At 49.8% G+C, this 18,686-nt stretch overlaps 1 protein-coding gene across 3 annotated transcripts in view; it reads left to right on the top strand.

Moving 5' to 3' along the window:
* The first annotated feature begins 1,153 nt into the window (after positions 1-1,153).
* Positions 1,154-18,686, top strand: part of Jade1 (jade family PHD finger 1) — a 57,093-nt gene continuing 39,560 nt past the window's right edge. The window contains exon 1 of one of the 3 annotated variants that reach the window (XM_052730606.1): positions 1,154-1,260. The gene's annotated coding sequence lies outside the window, so the exon portion shown is untranslated. Of the gene's footprint in view, positions 1,261-1,302; positions 1,611-18,686 lie in introns of those variants that run through there. The other 2 variants (XM_052730605.1, XM_052730608.1) reach the window with 2 other exon arrangements.

Here is an 18,686-nt window from a genome sequence, read left to right on the forward strand (position 1 = left end):
CCAGCGGCCCTTCTACCAGGGAGTGAGTCTTTATGCTTCATATTAAGGGACGAAAGAAAGAGCACACAGATATTTAGGATTTCTGCTGCTTTACTTTGTTTCCTGAAAATAATTGAAAGGCACAGTTAGGTTTATTCTCCGATTTATCAGACTATGATGTTCTGCATGTATGATTGTGTGAATCAAACCTATTTTGTTCAGGATTATGGTTCCAGTGCATAAACATGTCTTTTGGGTTCAATATCCGATTTTGTAATTAATAATCATCGTTCCTATTTACTAAATGGGAGTTTTAATGTGTATTTTCTCCCTTTGGATGTTGAATGTGAAATATGTGTATTTCCTCAGGGTCTCCATGAAAATAATTATTCTCTATATAAAAGTTAGCTTGTAGTATGTGAAAAACCAACAACCACTCATTTTTAAACACATGAATCTTTGGCGACTGCTTTTATTCTGGTTTAAAGTTCTAGTTTTAGCATTAGTCCCAGTCCTATTTGGAAGGAGAAAATATCCAGTTCTGACCAGAATGCTCTGTAACATAAAAGTAGTGACAGTTTACAGAGGATGGTTTTCTTTTAGGGTATTAACGCTAATTTGCGATGAGTTCAATACGAATTTAGGTAAAGCTGGCGTTCCCCCTTCCAGAACTGGATTGTCATTCGAATTAGCAGCTCCTTCAAACCTGTTACTACAAAAACAACTATTTTGTTATTCGGCCTAAAAATAAAACATTTCACCCTAACCATAGTTTAATAACCACCTGATTTTTAATCGACCTGATTTAAAACTAATTTGCAAGAAATGCATTTCTGCTTGTCGCCCGGAGTTGGAACTGGGACAGCAGTTTGTAGGGGGTGATTTTAAAACCCTCTCCCTGTTAGGAGACACCTGAAGGGCTTGGGGGGGGGTGTCCCGAAGTGGGTGCAGGGGGCGAGCCCCGCTGGCTGCAGTCAGGACCCGAAGAGTTAACGGGAGCGAGCCCCCGCCAGCGGCTCCCCGCCCCACCGTCCCCACCCTCTCCTTTTGGCTGGGGATTAAAGTGCTCCCCCCTGTGGCAGCAGTGACCCAGAAATGAGTCTGCGTCCCCGCGCTTCCTCCGCCGCCAGCCGCACGCCCGACCGGGAGGGCCTGGGCGCGCCGGGCCGGCCGAGCGCGCGGGCGACAGCAGGGGCCCGCCCGGCTCCCCGCGCGGCCTCGGTGGCCCGGACCCATGCGGCACGGCGCGCAGCCCGCGGAGGCCCAGCCCGTGCGCAGCAGGTACGCGGGGGCGGGGGCGCGGGGGCGCGCGGGTCGGGGTGCGCGTCTCAGGCCGCGGCCGCGGCGGCTGCAGGACGAGCCGAGAGGCTCAGCCATATTTGATGGTTTTGTTGCTTTGCTCGGGAGTTCTCGGGAGTAATGTAATGCCGAAGGTCGCTGCCTAGTGGAAATAATATAGTACGTCATTAATATGGCGCCAAAAGATTGGGCTGTGGATCTGTAGCGCGGAGGGAGGAGGCGGCCGCCCGCGCCGCGGCACTATCCCACCAGCAACTTGGGCATCGCCGGGCGGGGGCCGGCGACGAGGCCAGGATGGCCGCGGAGCCCGAGAATTGATCGGTGTCGGATCAGTAAGTTCTATTCCGATTATTATTGTTATTTTCAATCGGAGGAGGGCGAAGGCTTAGAGCTTTTCCTTTTAAATGTGCGAAGAACATGAGGTTTTCAGGTGATTCATCAAACGTTTTCAGCAGCGGAAACCCAGTTTAGTTTATACATTAAAAAAAAAAAGCCAAAGTGCCTTAGGCTGCATGAAAGTGGAAAGCATAGTAGCAACTTGGTAAGACAGATGGTTATGGCAGAGCGCAGGTTCGCGTACATATATGATTCCAGAGTGTGTGACAGTGTGTGTTGGGGGAAGGAGGGTATGAGGGTATGTTTTTCCAAACATAGGTGTGAGGGGATACATCTGTGTGAAGTGGCCGCAGCCCTGGTTCTTGTCACCGCGTCACCACATGTCCAAAATATTCATTGCATCAATTCAAGGGCAGTGAGAAGGGGGCGAAGGAAAGCTTGGCAATTAGATTTTTCTAGAATGGGTTTCCAATGATGAGACCTTTTACTTCCAGCGAGACTGCTTATAAAGTGTAAAAGACTTCATCGGTGGAATTGGGAAGGACTTCATCGGTTGAGCAAAGTACCTATTAATCATGAACTTAAAACGGATTGCAGATTGCAACCTTTGGCACCATCTGCAAATTGTGGGGGTGGGGTCTCTGGGTCTCCTCGCTGCTTGCTTTACGTGCACATGCACATGCGGTGTGCACCCCAGGACTGCAAGTTGCAAAATCTTCCCGGTGCACGTGTCTGGTGCCTGTGAGTGTGTTTGCGAGTTGGGTGCTGTTGTTCGGTAGCCAGTAGGCTTTCCGGGTCGGCTCGGCGTGGGCTTGCAAATGCGGGAGAGGGATGGAATGTGGAATGTTGACCGGAGAACCGAATCCTTTCGGAACGGTCCCATTTGCTGGAGAAATTCGATACCTTCCACCTCCTACCCGCCCCCCGCCGCCCCCGCCGCCCGCCTTCGGGCAGGAGGCGGGGCCGAGGACGCCGCTGCTGCTCAAAGTGGCGGAGCGCGGCGGCGGGAGGCAGGTGCACAGCACCGCCGGTGGGGGTGCCTCAACTTCCGCGGGCGTTTAAATAGCAGCAGGGCTCCCCTCCCACCGGTAATAGGTGACCTGGCGGCCGCGGGCGGCGGGGGAAGGGACCGGGGACGCCGGGGCATGAGCCTACGCGGCACGTGGGCAGGTGCTGGTTGGCCCCGGGGCCAACTTTTGCAGCCCGCCCTCCTGTACCGGCGAGAGGCGGCGGGCGTAGAGACGGGGCCGGGCGGCGGCCCCAAGGCGGCTCTCTGTCGCGGCCCGAGCGTCGTCTAACGGTCCCAGGCGCTCCAGGTCCGCGCGGGGGTGGCCCGGCCCCGTCCCCACGCCGGAACCCCGCACAAAGCCCGCGGCGCGGGGTGGCCGCCGCCCGACGCCGTCCCTGTTCCCGCGCCGTGGCGGCCGCAGGCGTTTGTTTGTTGCTTGCGCGCCGCCCTGCGCGCCGGATGGCTTCCTGTGACAGAGGTGATCCACAGTTTCCAGAACTGTCTGGGGGCGGGAGCGCGAGCCGAGCCCGCCGCGTTGCTCCGCCGCCGCTCTGCTGCTCCCCGGGCCCGCGGGGAGGCCGGGGAGGGACGGCGTAGCCGTTTGCAGCGGCGCAAGTGGCGTGCGGACGCGAGGGAGCGTTTGATTTGCAACTGGGGCCGAGCGGATTGGTGCAGCTGGCGGCGGCGGGCGGGAGCGGCGGCGGGGGGTGGCCACTTTCAAACGCCGAGGGCGGCGGCGCGGGCGCGGGGCCGGCTGCGCCGCGGGGAGGCGGTGTCATCCCCGCACCGGGGCCGGAGTTACTTTCCCCTCCTCCCGCGCTGTTGTTCCTGTCGCCTCGGGAGGAGCGGGAGCGCGAGGGGGCGGCGCCGCGCGGTGCCGGGCCCTGCGCTGGGCGGGCGGGCGAGCGGGAGGGCGGCCGGGATGCCCGCGGTCCATGGCCCCACCCCGGGTCTCCTGCCGGCTTCCCCACCCCACCTGGGCCTTCCCCAGCCCGGGTGCGGAGCCCTGCACCCCTTGTTTCCGAGGCCCCTTTCTCTCCCTTCCCCCATACCCCCCACTTTCCAACCCCTAGAGCTTCCCTCTGCGGGCCTCCGCACTTCCGACCCCCCAATCCTGGGTTCGGGGCCTCCCATTCCGACCTCTCATTCCCTGGCCCGGGTCCCCTCACACATCCGAGACCCTTAGTCTGACCGCCTCCGTGGCCCGCGGCTTCCCGGGCTCCGCATCCCCGCTCCCCGCTTGGGCTTCACACCCGGGCTCCCCCTTCTGGGCGCGCGGGGGCGACCGCACTCCCGGCGCCGGTGAATTGCTGCCAGCAAACAACAACAAAAAAGCGGGCGATTTAAATGTGCCTTCGAATCCAGTTAGAGCTCGTCATCTCTGGGGGACCCGTTTAAAAGCAGCTTTAGGTGACTTTCTAGAAACGTGGTGGCGAAGGTCTTCCGCCCTTGTGTTGACCCGGGCCTGGAGGGGATTTAAAATTTCCTTTTGTGAAATGTTCATTTTGGCTTGGCCACGGAGCTCCGCTTGTAGGAAAGTGGAAGAGGACCAGTGAGGTCCCCATTCCCGGGAAAGTTTGTGGGGTTCTTTCCTTAAGGCTCCCTTAGGTGGAGTGTTTTTCCGTTTTAAAATACCTGCGGTGGAGGGTATCTCTCTTGGCTGCTTGTTGCTTAAGGCTAGTACCTTTCAAAGCTAATGAACTAGTTTGAAGACTCAGGGAATAATTTTCCCGAAAGCCGATGTAAGCAGTGATTCATCGGTGGTTAGACCACACTAGTTAGGAGAGAACGGCATCTACCTGGAGAAAGGAGGGTTCACTGGACTACCCACTTCACGCTTGGGATTTCTCATGGGTACCAGCCGATCACATCTTCAGGGGAGGTGACGTACTCTGCAGCTCAGAATTTTCAGTCTTTTTTACCCCAGAGATTTTAGTCCCATTCACTATAAGCCTTTTACACATTTTAAAATCCCTATTACATTTAATATTGTAGGACTGTGGTTGACTAGGGTACTGTCACAGAAAACTGAAAAACGTGGGTGAAGGGGAGGCTGTACTGTGTCTGGTTAGATTCAAACCTATATTAAATGATGTAAGTGGCCTCTTCAAAATGTCGAACAAGTGAGTTTTAGCTTGACCGCCTGCATATGAATATAGCTCCCCCGCCCCAGTTCTGTCCCGGAGTCTGGCATTGTTATCAAGTACTGAAGTTAAAAAGACCATTTTTTTAATATCTGGTGTTTTATGCTCGTAAAGTTTACATATTTTTGTAAATGTATTTGACTTGGAATTTCATCTTCTAGAACATACATTTTCCAGCTAATGTACCGTTTCCCCATATCTTTATGCCCATGCTAGCGGAGTGAATGGTTGCTCCCAGAATGTGCAGCAGAACTTGAATTTCGTTCTACTTTCGAGTCCTATGCTGCTTCCTGGCACGGGGATTGTCGGAGAAAGCTGGGTGGGGACTGTAGCGAAGAGGTAGAGCTGCTTGCCTACGCTGCACGAAGACCGGGGTTCAGTCCCCAGCACAGCCAAATGGGGAGCAGGGTAGCCTTTCCCCTACCATGGCTTGAAGCTTTGTAGCCTATAAAAAGCTTTACTCTGGTTACCAAGGTTGCAAGAGTAGGTGGACAGGGAAGGTCATCCCAAGTGGTAACAGACCAGGGAAGGAGTTTAAGGAATTGTCATTTAGAAGTAAAGCTTGTCCAGCCCAATGATGTGAGGAACTAAACATGGAGATGCTTCACGTGCCCCACAGATGGTAGAGGGATAGCCCTTGGGTTAAGTTCTTGGGCAGTGGTCTTACATGTTGATACTGAGGAATAAGACACATGGCTGTCACCCGGAGTCACCACTGGGTCACTTCACAGATGATGTTTTTGTGTATGTGCTTGAATCAAAATAAGGTTTACATGTATACCTTTAAGGCACTTTCCCCGTCCCATAGCTTTGTACACGGTTTCATTGATTACTAAGGCATACTTGGTTTCTTCCTTTGACTCTGATGTATCATAAGGCCAGCTTTTTTGAACCCACTGGCCCTTGAAGGACCATTCATTGCATCTGGACCTAACGTTTTGACAAAATACCTGAGCGAGGCGAGCCTTTGGCCATGAAGTTAAAACTTTGATTCAAACGTCATCATTGCAATTTGGAAGTTTTAGATTTGGAAATCATCTGTTTGAAAAGTACTTGATGGAAGTGTGGTTGTCTGATGTGTGTATGCTCAGATTGCCCAGGAAAAGGGTTGTCGTACGTTTCAGTTGTGAGGCGGCTGGAATAATAGCCTGTGCTGTTCTTGGATGGGGATTGTGTCCTTGTCAGGGTTGGGGTGAGGAGGAGCTAGATGACTGTCTATAACTCCCCACCCCCTCCACATGGCCCTCCCTGGTGGTTTAGTATTAAGGGCACCTGTTACATCATTACAGTCAGTGGTCTGTCAGAGTTGGCACTGTTTTCCCACAGGTGTATAGATTGGGTCGACTCTAAAGGTTGTTGGGACATTGCAGGCAACAGTTGAGTGGTCTGAAATGGCATTGAGAGGCTTGTCTTGATAGAAGCACTGAGCATCCTAAAGGCCCCCCTTGTCTGGGCTCTCACCTGAGGAAACTGGGGCTGTGCGGAGTTTTCTCTCCTCCCTCCCTCCCTTTCCCTCATGGCACTGGAGATTGCTTGGGAGTCCTCACTTCTTCAGAAAGCATATGAGCCTCATAACAACATTAATTAGCGAAGTAGTTTTATTGTAATTCCTTGTTTACCTGAAAGTTTGCTGTGTCAATTCATTTTCTCCCTTTTCAGGCTCTTGCAGCATTCCGATCATGCATCTAGAAGTTTAGGGCTGGGTGAACACCTCAGTGGGACAGTGCTTTTCCCAGTGTGGTGTGACTCTAGGCTCAGTGGACAGTGCTTTTCCCAGTGTGGTGTGACTCTAGGCTCATCAAGGAAGTATGAAATGTGGGTGACTGCTATGTTTGATAACTACTGTGTGGCTATTTCATTTACTTTTCCCCTGTGCTGGGCATTGGACCCAAGGCCTTTTGAATGCTAGGTGGTAAGTACTCTACCACTGAAACCTTCCCAGCCCCTGGTACTTTTATGTTTGTGGAATGTATCTTGCACTGAGATTTAGCTGAAAGTGTCTTGTCATTTCTTGGACATTTTTCTGAATGAAGTTAGGCCTGTGAAGTAGGTATATGTTTTGACTTTTTTTTGGGGGGGGGTCGGTTGGTGGCACAGCTGGGGAGGTACTCTGCATTCTAAATGCAGGCTTGGCCCTAAAGGCCCTTCGGCCTGCACCTGACTGTGACACTCAGATTTAGCAGGGTCTGTGTTAGACACTAACACAAGACCTTTTCAAGCCCAGGACTTGAGTGATGACAAGGGAAGTTTCTACTCAACCCGAGCAACAGAAGTGAAAATACTAGACTTGGAACGGACTGCTTGGCCCTGGGGGAGGGGCTGCACATTTTCATCTTTGACTCCTTTATTAACACTAGACCAGGAGTAAGTAGGTACTGTGCGTTCAACAGATGTTCAGAGACCAGTTTTGGTTTTTCTTCCGTGTTGGGGAAGAGCCCCTGGGCATCTTGTGGTCTAAGCAGGTGTTCTACTTCTGAACTAAAACCACAGCCCCAACACCAACCACACTTCCCTTACTCTAAAGCTAGACCCGTCTTTATTTGCCTTGTTGCTTTAGGCTCTTGAGGTAAAGACATAGTAAAGTGACTGAGACTGTTGAAGTCTCTTTATTCTTAGATTACTTTACAGTTTGGTGCTGGGGGTGGAACTCAGAGAGTCTCACACAGGCTAAGCACTCCTCGAATCACTGAGCCCACCTCCCACCTGTCCTTTAAGTTTGGGTTATAACTTTAGGTTCTTTGGGGCTGTTTGCTGAGGAAATTAAGCCACAGTTTGCTCTCGTTGAATGCACTCAATTGGAGGAACTGAAGCAATACCAAGCGTCGGGTATGCGAAGTTCCCTTAACCAAGACAGTTTCTGCACAGTTGTTTAAAGTCAAGGTTCCGGGGGTGAGGGGAGAATTCAGGCTGAGGAGTACATTGAGTCGTTTTTATTTCCTTCCTACTCCAGGGTGACAGAGCAAGAAATAGAGCCAGCTTAGCAGCTTCTTGAGGCTGAAGTGCCTGGTTTGCGTCTGTTTAGCGCGCTCAGACCAAGTTTAAATTTTCTCCGTTGCTCAAGGCTCTTTCCAAGCCTGGACTCTGGGGCTGGTGGCTGGTACCTTGTGGCCTCCGGAGTCCCCTGAAAGGGTAGGAAGTACAGACTTGTGCGTGTTCTCTTTCCGAGTTTGAACTCTGGTGACTTTGTAAAGGTTTCTCTCCCTTCCTCTGCCTTCTGTCCTTGCATTGCTGTCTGTCTGGAGCGCTTGCTTTTCTGTTGTCTGGAAAATCAGATAAGCGGTTTGTGGGAGGTTTTTCATTACAGAGGGTCCGCTGGTTCCCAGCAGGAGCCTGCAGGTTGGCCTTTGGAAGCCACCTGTGTCTCAGCTGCTCGCCACATCCTCCTGTTTGTTTTTTTGCCTGTTTCAGTCCAGGACTTCTTAAGGACTGAGCATGTTGGATCCTTGATTCTAAGCTGTAAGGTACCTGCCCAGGATCTGGTAATTGATTCCTCTAACCAGACATACCCCGTGTTATAGACATCACGTTGCCTGCCTCCTGATGGATGGGAAGGGCCAGTAAGAACTTTGGTGAAAGAGCAGGGAATCGCATTCTAGGTTCTATGAGCCAGGTTGGCCACTGCGGCTACTGCGCAGCTGGGTGAGAACCGCACGTGCACAGCAATTTGAACCTTGTGTCATTTCCCCTTCACTGTTTCAGATATCTGAAAACAACCCATAATCGAAGCTCTATGGCAGGCTGGTGACCTCTTGCCTCACACTCAGACAGTGTTACCTGTCACCTAACACCACAAAGCCCTGCGTTTGGTCCAAGCACCACATAAAAGTAGGCGTGATGGTATGTGCCTGTAATCTCAACATTCAGGAGGTGGAGGCAGGGGCATTAGAAGTTCAAGGTCATCTGAGGCTAAGGGAGTTGGAGACCATTCTGGCATATATGAGACTGTCTTCAAAAAAAAAAGTTTGATAAATATATAGAGGTGATCCTTCTTTCTTCCTTTGTCACCTGTCAATCAATCATCTTCAACCTTAAATGACTTTATGGTGTAATTTCAGACTGGAGTAACACTCCATTCCATAATATGGAATCAGTGTATTAGAGTTGTGGTTTTAGGCTCCCTCTTGAGGGATGCTGTATGCCTACATAGTCACCTGTGTGGATAAGGGGTCCCGAGTGAGCAACAAACACTCTGATTAGGTTCCTCCGGAGACGGAGGTGATGCCAAGCTGAGTGCATGTGTCCTGCCAAGCGGTCTGTGCCTGCTGCTCTGAGGGCTGGCTTCCTGTGGTGGCTATGGAACTTCTAATGTACTCTTCCAGCTCTGCCTTGGTATGCTCCGCTGGGCGGAAAGGCAGTGGCAACCACCTTTCCCTTAGCTTGCCAGGAGCCATGCTTCATTTGACAGATTGCTGTTTGCATTGCACGCTGCTGGTCTGCTCCCTGATAACACAGTGTGGCTTCAGTCTTCTAGAGAGGCCGTTCTCAACCCAGCAGCCCTCCAGGAATCTGGGAAGCCCAGGGTCCAGGACCCTCCAACCTGGCAAGGGGGCTTTGGTTCAGCTTGTGCCTGGGCCCTCGCCCTGGGAATTCTCTCTATGCTGCTGGCCCTCTTCAGGATTCCATGTGCTCTCTCTAAAGTTGGGACAGTGCCCCCCATTTTTAATCTCTGGAATCCGCTTCAGCTCTGCAGTTACAGCTTTACGGTTTCGTTTGGGAACTTTCCTGTAGCTGTGTAGTTGTGAGAGGCCTTCTGCTTGAGCCTCATGCTTTGCAGACCTTCTGCGAGGTTTTCAGACCATCTGATGTTTCTGCAGCCATCTCAGCACGGCGTGCAATTGTGATGAAATGTTTGTTCTCACGTGGAACTTGTGATGTGACGTGCGTGTTCGCTAAGTGTGCTGTCTGTGTCTTGGGACACACACACTGCGAGTTTTTCTTGCTTTCTTTAGGACAGTGCTGTAAGGGTATTTGGTGCCTTAACATCGTTAGTGGTAACTGATCGCTTTTGACAATCGGCTCTAATCAAGGACCAAAGTTCTTCAGAAGCAGCTGCATGTCAATCTGCACAGCATAATTGTCATTAGTTGTTCGAGCCTGGTTTCTGCAAAGGCTGCTTTGTATAACCCCAGTAAGAACATCTGTTTGAGCATTTAAAAATCTTTAAGTTACCCCGTACATACTGTATCTCTTGCCTTACTCCACTGAGGGTGCAGTAGTGGGTTTGGAATCCTTCCCTACCCTTACCTTGGTTCATTCATTCTTTGCTTAAAACGTGATTCTTTGATCGCCTAGTGTGACCCGTGTGATAGAACCTGGTTCAGAGACCTCAAGGCAGAATGGAATGGTAGCTTCTGAATGCTTTGGAAAATCAGCTTTTCTTCTGTGCCTTTCCTCCAGGAACTCTTGAGAGAAGTCTGTAGTGCCCCTGTCTGAGGCAGGGCGTTCATGTGTGCTTCCTGTCGAGAGCATGACTGGCCACTGCCCCCCTTCCCCAGAACCACCGTGACACTTTTCCGTTTTTCAGAAGTTGCCCTAGAGTATAGAGCATTGTCTGTATCCCTTGCCTTCCTCCTGTATATGTAAGTGGCCTCTTTCTTGTTGGAATTTTTATACCCGTAGCTTGCCTGCTTTAAGTCTGTATGGGCACGTCCTTCCATATGTGAGCACGTCTCACAGGAAGGGATTCCCTGTGGACGGAAATAGGGCTGGGACGTGTGAGGCCAGGGTGACTGCTGGTGCTGTTTGGGTGTGCATTCATCTACTTGCGTGTTAAATGAAGTTAAGATACATCATGGCACCAAGGCACCAGTGACCCACAGTGCTCCCGTCACAGCTGCTCTTACTCAGTTACCCCGTCCCTTTTAGTTTTGTTTGTATAGCCCAGGAGGCCAACCTGGAACTCCACTTTATGTAGCCCAGGCTGGCCTTAAGCTCCCGTCTCCTTGTTTGAACCTCCTTTCTTGGCCTGCTTTGGTTCTGAGTCTTAATTGAGTGCTCAGTCGTAGACCTTGGGCGTTTAAAGGATTGTCTTAGGTGTAAGCAGTGATTGAATCGTTTATGAATTGGCAGGTGGGAGCAGCCTGTGATTTGTTCGGGAGCACTCATTTATGCATTCCTTAAGAGTCTCCTCCCAGCTGCTTTTCCTGGCTTCTAAAATCTGAGTTCAAACTGATTGGTAAAGAATCCACGTGAGCTGGTGTTTACAGCTCCAGGGTGGTGGTAATGTTTGTAACACTGGATACAAGAGTGGGTACCGGCTCAGTTGTCCGAATTCTCTTTCAGAGGATGTGTTTATTGCTGACATCAACTCCACAGCAAGGCCCGATATAGTAGCTTGGGCAGCATTTTCTTTAAAGTTTGATATATGACATGCATTCTAAAAAGCTCATTTATTTTGGTAGAAATACTTAGATTTCAGTGCCTGTAAGTTTAACTGGGGTCTAGTTAACTTCCTGATTGTTTTTGAATTAGATATAGCTAGATGTGCTATAGCTTCTCCTTTTGGTTAAAAATGGGAAATGTGGTGTAAGCTGTTGGCACCGTATTAGACTGAGCGAGCATATGGATTAATTTTGGTAATTTGGATATTTTATGCTCTTTTGCTTTAAAAATTAAGATCAGATACCACTTGGTTTTCTTGCACATTAATTTAGGGATAGGCAGACAGGTTTCACTGTGTACTTCTGGTTGCTTGGAAAGCTGTACCCTCCTCAGAACAAAAGAAGGTGGCCCAGGAGGAGAACATGAAGTAATCTGTTGGGGACTCATTGTTCAGCTTGAGAGTCAATTGTCAAGTAATCCTGAAATGTGTGAATGTGGCTAACAGAGTAGTTGACATGATTTCAGCTTTGTGTAAGGCCACCTGGTGTTTGAAAACACATTCCTTGGGAGAGTATGTTTTAGTGACAATGAAAGGACACCAATAAGTTTCACACTAGCATAACAGATGGTACTCCAGTGAAAGGTCAGTTAGATACCTGAGTGAGTGGTGATTTTGAGTAAGGCAAGCAAGCCTGTGAGCATAGGCCACGGCCATGTGAAGGAACTCAGCCATTTATCCAGGAGGTAATCTCAGTACATCATCCTGAACTGGGTGATATGATGGCTAAGGAAGTGTGTGGAGGTTTTAATTGAGTACCTTCTGGAACTTCTTGCCAGTGACATAAATAACAATGGAGACGTAGTGCATAAAATTGACACTTTGAGGAAAAAGGCAGCCTTTTTGCATATGAGCCATAAGATAGTAAAATCACTGGGGTGTGATCCGTATTAGAACTGTAGAGTTTATGGCCTGATAAATGGTCCCTGCTCGTTCCAGTCCTGGCTGGTCTGTCTCTTCTGTGAGTCCCTTTCCCAGGAACAGTGTTGAATAAACACCCTCCACATTCTTAATCATGGGTAAAATTCCTCCTCCTCTGTCCCCAGGGCCACACTGGGGCCACTGAACTCAGTGACTGGAGTTCTGGGTCTATTTTAGGGCGGATCAGTCAGCTGCTGGCCCTTTCATCTCACTGCTTGGCCACTTCCTCAGTTTCAGTCAGAGGAAACTCAAGCTTGAAGGATTTTCGGGACCTTGCTCTCACTGTCCAGACAGTAGCTTCCAAAGTCACCCCATCCAGGAAGGCAGCAGTCTACAGCTTGTTCACTCTGCAGCACCCTCCCTCCTTGGTGCAGTTCTGAGTTGACATGTAGGTAATAACTGCTTTAGTCCACCTGAAAGAGAGGGTTGAGTGTGTTCTGTCCTCCAAGGAGGTGGTGCTCTGAACTCTCGCCACAGCTGGCCAGATGTCTTGGCGCATCTCACCTTGCAGTGAACAGAGATGCCAGATGGCTGCTTAGTGGTCCAGCCAGGTCTTTGGCCAGCTACCTCTCCTTAGCTCTCTAGGAAGGACCAATGATGTTCTCTCTGAAACCCGACTTCCTGGTGCTCTTCAGGAAATTCAGTCCCCAGTGCCCACTACCCAGAACTTCATCTAGCTGCTGTGTTTCTCACAGCAGGTAGACTCTCTGGGCTCCTGGACATTGGATTCCTTTAAGTCAGGTTTGGTGGCATTGTTAAAACAAAAGTCACTATTCTGCAGAAACTGTAATCTTCGGAGGCACTCTATAGGGAGCACAGAGGAACACTATATGCTGGTCGGCAGTTACTCTTTGACCTCAGAGTGCTCTCGTCCTTCCTCTCTGTCCTTGTCAGTGTGTTAAAGGAAGAGATCTTGAGGGAGTAGGGGAGGAAAGGCCAATGGAATACATGTCCCATGAAAGCAGAAATGGAGACTGTTGGGAGGGGGAAGGGGACCAGCAAGAGGAGGCCGTTGAGAGGGGAGAATGGGGGCGCAAATAAAAACAAAGCATAACAACGTAAGTGTGGAAGGGCCATAATGTAAACCCATTGCTCTGTTTGCTAATTAAAAAAACCAGAAAGATAGGCTGGGAGGTGGTGGTACACACCTTTAATCCCAGCAGAGGCAGGCAGATCTCTGGGAGTTCGAGGCCAGCCTGGTCTACAGAGAGAGTTCCAGGACAGACAGCCAGGGCTACAAAGAAAAACCCTGTCTTGAAAAACCAAAACAAACAAACAAACTCACCAAAAGATAAATGGGGGATGGCTCAGTGCTTTAGAGCACTGGCTTCTCCAGGGGACCCAGGTTTAATTCTCAGATGTACAAGGCTGCTCACAAGTGTCTGTAACTCCAGTTCCAAGCGGATCTGACACCCTCTTCTGGTCTCCTCAGCCACCAGACACACAAGCAGCGGTGCACAGACATACATGTAAGCCATACACCACACACATGAAATAAAAACAGAGAGTCCTGCTGAGTCAGTCCAGTAAAAGTCACCTGCCCTTATTTATGTTCGGGCACTAGCTCGCCTGGCTGGGCTTCTGAGCTAAGCTTATCAAGTCGATTTAGCTAGAAGCTCTTTCCCGAAGTTCCCTCAGAGGACTTGGCACGAATTCTTCCTTGTTGTTCCACTGGGATGTTTGCTCTCTGGCCTTGACCACGTCTTCTTCCCTCACTTCAAGACTCTTGCAGTGATTCCTTCACAGTCTGCCATGGTCATCTCCTTGGAAGAGATCCCCTTAATGTCTTTTCTTTTCAGTTATTATTGTGGTTACATTTTTTTATTACAAGTGTGTATGTTCATGTGTCTGTGTGTGTATGTATATATGTGCATCCGTGTGCGTGCATGCGTGCGTGTGTACATATAGTGTCTGCATGTGTGTCTAGTTCTTTTCATCCATCATGCATGTTCTGGGCTTCGAACTCAGGCCTCTTAGGACTTGGTGGTAAGTGCCTTTACTTGATGAATTATCTTGATGGCCCCAAGTGTGTTTTTTTTTTGAGAGAGGATCTCCTTATTGAGCTCTGACTGGCCTTAAGCTTGGAATCCTGCACCTGCCTCCTGAGTGCTTGGGATTACATGCATGTGCCACAGTGTCCTGCTCGTTAACTGTTCAAGTAAATAATGATCTTGCACAGCAACTTAACAAGATCCAAAAGAGGAAAATTGCAGAGCTGAGTGGTGCAGGGTGAGCTGCATGGAGTTAGATGGAGGGTGATGTTTGACGTCTTTGAACTTAGCCCTGGGGAAGAGGGCAGCCGAGCAGCACCTTTGCCCAGACTGAGACCTGGGACCCAGATGGTGTCTTTATGGCCAGAGGCCTAGCCCATCCAAGGTGCCGTCTTGGGGTTTCCTAGGACGGCTGCTTGGGTACAGGTGGGAAGGGTCTGAGAAGTGAGGTTTATTTCCTCCAGGGCAGGTTGCACTTTGGCCTTCAGTGTGGACTAGAGGGAGATTTGTTGGTCTTGAGGACATCTGAGGGGCGGTTCATTTCCTGTCGGTTGTAGGGAGGGAACCTAGGTGTTTCAGTCTATATCCTGTTGCTACAGTAGAACACCTGAGGCTGGATAAGTTAAGGGCAGTAGATGTTTATTGAACTTCTGGTTTGGGAGGCTGGGAAGTCCAAGAATGAGGGGCTGCATCTGGAGAGGGCCTTCCTAAAAAGGTAGGAGATATTCCATGGTGAGTGAGCCGAACTAGCCAAATTCACTTCTGTGATACCCAGCGCGGAGGTAGAAGAAGTATCCATCCAGTCATGAGGGTTCTGCCTCGGAATGTCTCCCATGAATCCCCACCTCTCCACACTCGCTCAGACATGTTTTCTTTTTCAAGGATGAATTCAAACCATAATAGTGGTGGAAGATCAAATCCATAATAGGAGGATTTGACAGTTACACAATGTCAATCATTAAACTCTGGCAATCACATATAAATAAGAAGGAATGTGTAGGAGCTGTTGCCATGGCTTAATTGTTAAGAGCACTGGCTGCTCTTTCAGAGGACCCGGGCTTGAATTCCAGCACCCACATGGTGGCTCACAGCTGTTGGTAACTCCAGTCCCAGGGGACCCCATGTCCTCTCTCAACGATCTCCTCAGGCACCAGGCATGCACGTGGTGCACAGTCATATATGCAGACAGAACACCCATACACACTAAATGAAAAAAGAAAAAAGGATTTCTACTGTAAAGGGAAAAACCAAAGTCGAGTATGGAGAGGGTGTCCCGAGTCATATGTAGAGACGTGCTTTCTAGCTGCTTCACCTTGGTCTCCCTCCTTGACCCTTGTCCCAAGTCATATGTAGAGATGTGCTTTCTGGCTCCTTCACCTTGGTCTCGCTCCTTGACTCTTTGAACCTTCTGGGTTCATAGAGACTCTTGTGTTCACCACTGTTGAGCACTAGGGATGCTGGATCTCTGTTGTTTGCCTGTATTCATTCAGTAGGCCAGAAGCTCCCCAAAGCCCGGCCCCGCCTGTTCAGGTCTTTGTGGGTGCCTCGCCTGCTGTGAGGTGTCTCAGCTGCCTTCTCTGGAGTGTTGTGAGTAGCCCTTTCAATTGATTATCACTTAGCTCCCTACCATCTGTGTAGGTAGCAATCAGCCAGTGCTCCCGAAGTCAGGGATAGTGACGCAGAGGCTCCTTCTTGCTCTGGCTTTTAGTGGACAGATGCTTGCAACCTGCAGTCCCCTGTGTGTGTTAAAGATAGTAACTCACACTTTGATTGTTCTGATACAGTAAGTAACCCTGGGTGAGATAAATCAGCCTGATGTCAAGGTTGAAGTGCATTAGAGCCACAGAGGAGGGGATTTTGCTGACCATTAACCCCCACCCCGCCACCCACAGGCAGAGCACACTGTTCTCAGCTCTCAGGGTCTTTCAGGGCGAACAAGAATGGAATTCACGAGAAGGAAAATACTAATTTTACTTGTACTTCAGCATATCAGTCTAGCTTGGGGTTTTGTCTGAAAGCTGGGAGGAAGGCATTTGGATGGGCAGGGATTCCGAGTTCCAAGCCATTCTGTTTAGGTAAAAAAATTGAGTCAAGAGGGGCGAGCCCTGCTGCCTTGTTTAGCAGGCAAGTTCTCCGGGCCTTCTCTTCTGCTCCTGAGGTGGTGAACGTCCTTCAGGCCGGGCTGCATCGCACTATTACCTGAGGAATTCCTCTTTAGGTGGTAATTTTCAATTTTTAGAGAACTCCTTCTAACCTATGAGGCTTTGTAGAGCTGAAGGTGGTGTGAGGAATGAGAGGTGTTTCCTGTTCTCTCTGTGCCCCAGGGGAGCAGGGGTGTCTTTGGAAGGTTGGAAGAGGGTGTGGCTGTCAGCACACACAGGTGGCAGGGAAACCAGTCATAGCAAGTGGGGATTGGGTCACGGGTGTGTGTGTGTGTGTGTGTGTGTGTGTGTGTGTGTGTGTCAGCCACGGGAACTTAGGGCACAAGTGGTCGGGTTGTAGGTTGCTGAGTGTCGGGAGTTATGGGTGAGATATCTCTCTGGGGAGGATGAATGGGTGGATCTTGGGATTGTGGCGGCCCACTCTGTGAATGGAGCTGTAGCCCACAGATCGTGTCTCTGGAGGTGGCTGTCCATTTGGACTCTTGGTGGTGACAGTGAATTTCTTTACTGGTGTGTGACTGCACATGTGTGCCTTAGAGCTGCTGTTTGTTGGCGACAGGGTTTCTCACTGACTGGCCTACCAGGGAGTCCCGTGGGGTCTTCCTGTCTCTGCCCACAATGCTGGGGTTACAAGTGAACCCTTCCTTTTAATGTGGGTTGTGGGGATTGAAATTATGTTTCCACTTGTGCTACGAGCACTTTACCAGCTAAGCCATCTAGCTCCGAAGTTCCCTTTAACTGGTCTAGAGAATCGGTTGGTAAAGAAAAACCCAGACTTTAAATTGGGTGGATTTCTCTGGAGGATCATATAAAACATTGCATTAAAGTTGAGGAGTCTAAATATCTGAGTGAATCATGTGGGTCCATTATTCCAAAAGGGGAAACATACTGCCCCGTACTATGGCTCTGAGAAACTCAATACCCGCTCAGGGTCACTTAGTGGTAGCCTGTGAATTGTTGACAACAGAAGTCACAGGAATAAAGGCAAATAAACTTCATTTGTGTGCGTGCGTGCGTGCGTGTTGTATGTCACATTAAAAAAAAGTGAAGACCACCCCAAAGGTATTAGATATGGAGATAATAAACTATTGTATTATTAAGAGATTTATTTTTAATTATGTGTCTGTGTGTGGCTATTAGCACATGAGTGCAGGTGCCCAAAGAGGCTGGAGCCAGAGCTCCAGATGAGAGTGAGCAGCCCCTGGTGGGTTCTGGGAACCAAATTCTGCTCCTGGGCAAGAGCAGTATGTACTTCCTCACAGAGCTTTTCTCCAGCTCCTCAGATGCTGCTCTTTAAAAAGAGCAAACTTGTTGAAGGACTAAATAAAGGAAACGGGTTTGGACTTTGAGGGAGGGCAAGTTGTGGAAAGTTGACCTTGAAGTTTGAACTAATATAAGAACTGTATGGTGGGACACCTTTATAAGTGAATCTCCTTTATAAGGGAATTTATGTCTTGCTGTTGGTCAGGGAGGGCAAAGGTAACTCAAAATAACCCTTAGACTTGAGCGGCCTCTTTCAGCCCCCCATAGTCTGGTGTTTCCTGCCTCTTTTGACTGCCCTTTTACAGGTCTGTTCAGAGTAGAGCTTTGGGTTTTTAATCAGCACATTGCTGTGGGGTGTTGGCTGTCCACACTGCTCCTCTTTGCTGGGTGTTCACTGGAAACAGACCTCATTACACGTGTAGTGTGATGCCCAGCCAAGGTCGGTGGGACGGTTAGGTGAAGGGCTGCCATTCTTCCGGCTTGAAAAGCTCTCCATTTTGGGGGGGAGTCATTGATTTGGCAGTAAGATCATGGACCCACAGGTGCTAAGTCAGTCAGTAATTTTAGTTTGGAAAAGCTTTTTAGATTTGTGGAAACGTTGTTGATTTCACTGTACAGGTTCAGTAACTGTCCCTGTAGTCTCCGGTCGCTGCCCTCTTTCATAAAGGCAGTATTTTTCTTAACTGAGATGTGCTGGAGCCCTTTACTGAGCTATGTGGAGGGCTGGCTGGGTGGGCTGGTTGTGTGTGTGTGTGTGTGTGTGTGTGTGTGTGTGTGTGTGTACACACACTGCCTGATTTTTTTTTTTTATTAGTTGAATTTGTTCACAGTTGCCCTGAAAAGATTTGGGTAATAAGGAGTGTGAGTTTACTATCCAAAGTGACCTTGGAGAAGTCACTGTAAAGGGACAGAAGGGGAGGGGTCTGGATCAGCGTTCCTGTAGTCCCTTCTAGTTCTAGTTGTGGACCTCTGAGGGGTGGGAGATGGCGCCTGTGTCTCCCCATTACCCCGCTGGTTCTTTCTAGAGCCACAGGTTGTTAGTTCATCTTAGCAAAATTTGGGGCTCGTTTGCACAGAACTTGCCAAAGAAGCCTAGTGATGCCCAGTGCAGTGTTTAAGGCAGCATGAGGCCCAGCCCCAGCCCCGCCCCCCAACATGCACATAGAGCATGGGGCTGTCTGGGGAGGGAGCACTGCTCCTTGC

Source organism: Peromyscus californicus, unplaced genomic scaffold, assembly GCF_007827085.1.
Source record: "Peromyscus californicus insignis strain IS unplaced genomic scaffold, ASM782708v3 Scaffold_9__1_contigs__length_137607984, whole genome shotgun sequence".
Lineage (NCBI taxonomy): Eukaryota > Metazoa > Chordata > Mammalia > Rodentia > Cricetidae > Peromyscus > Peromyscus californicus.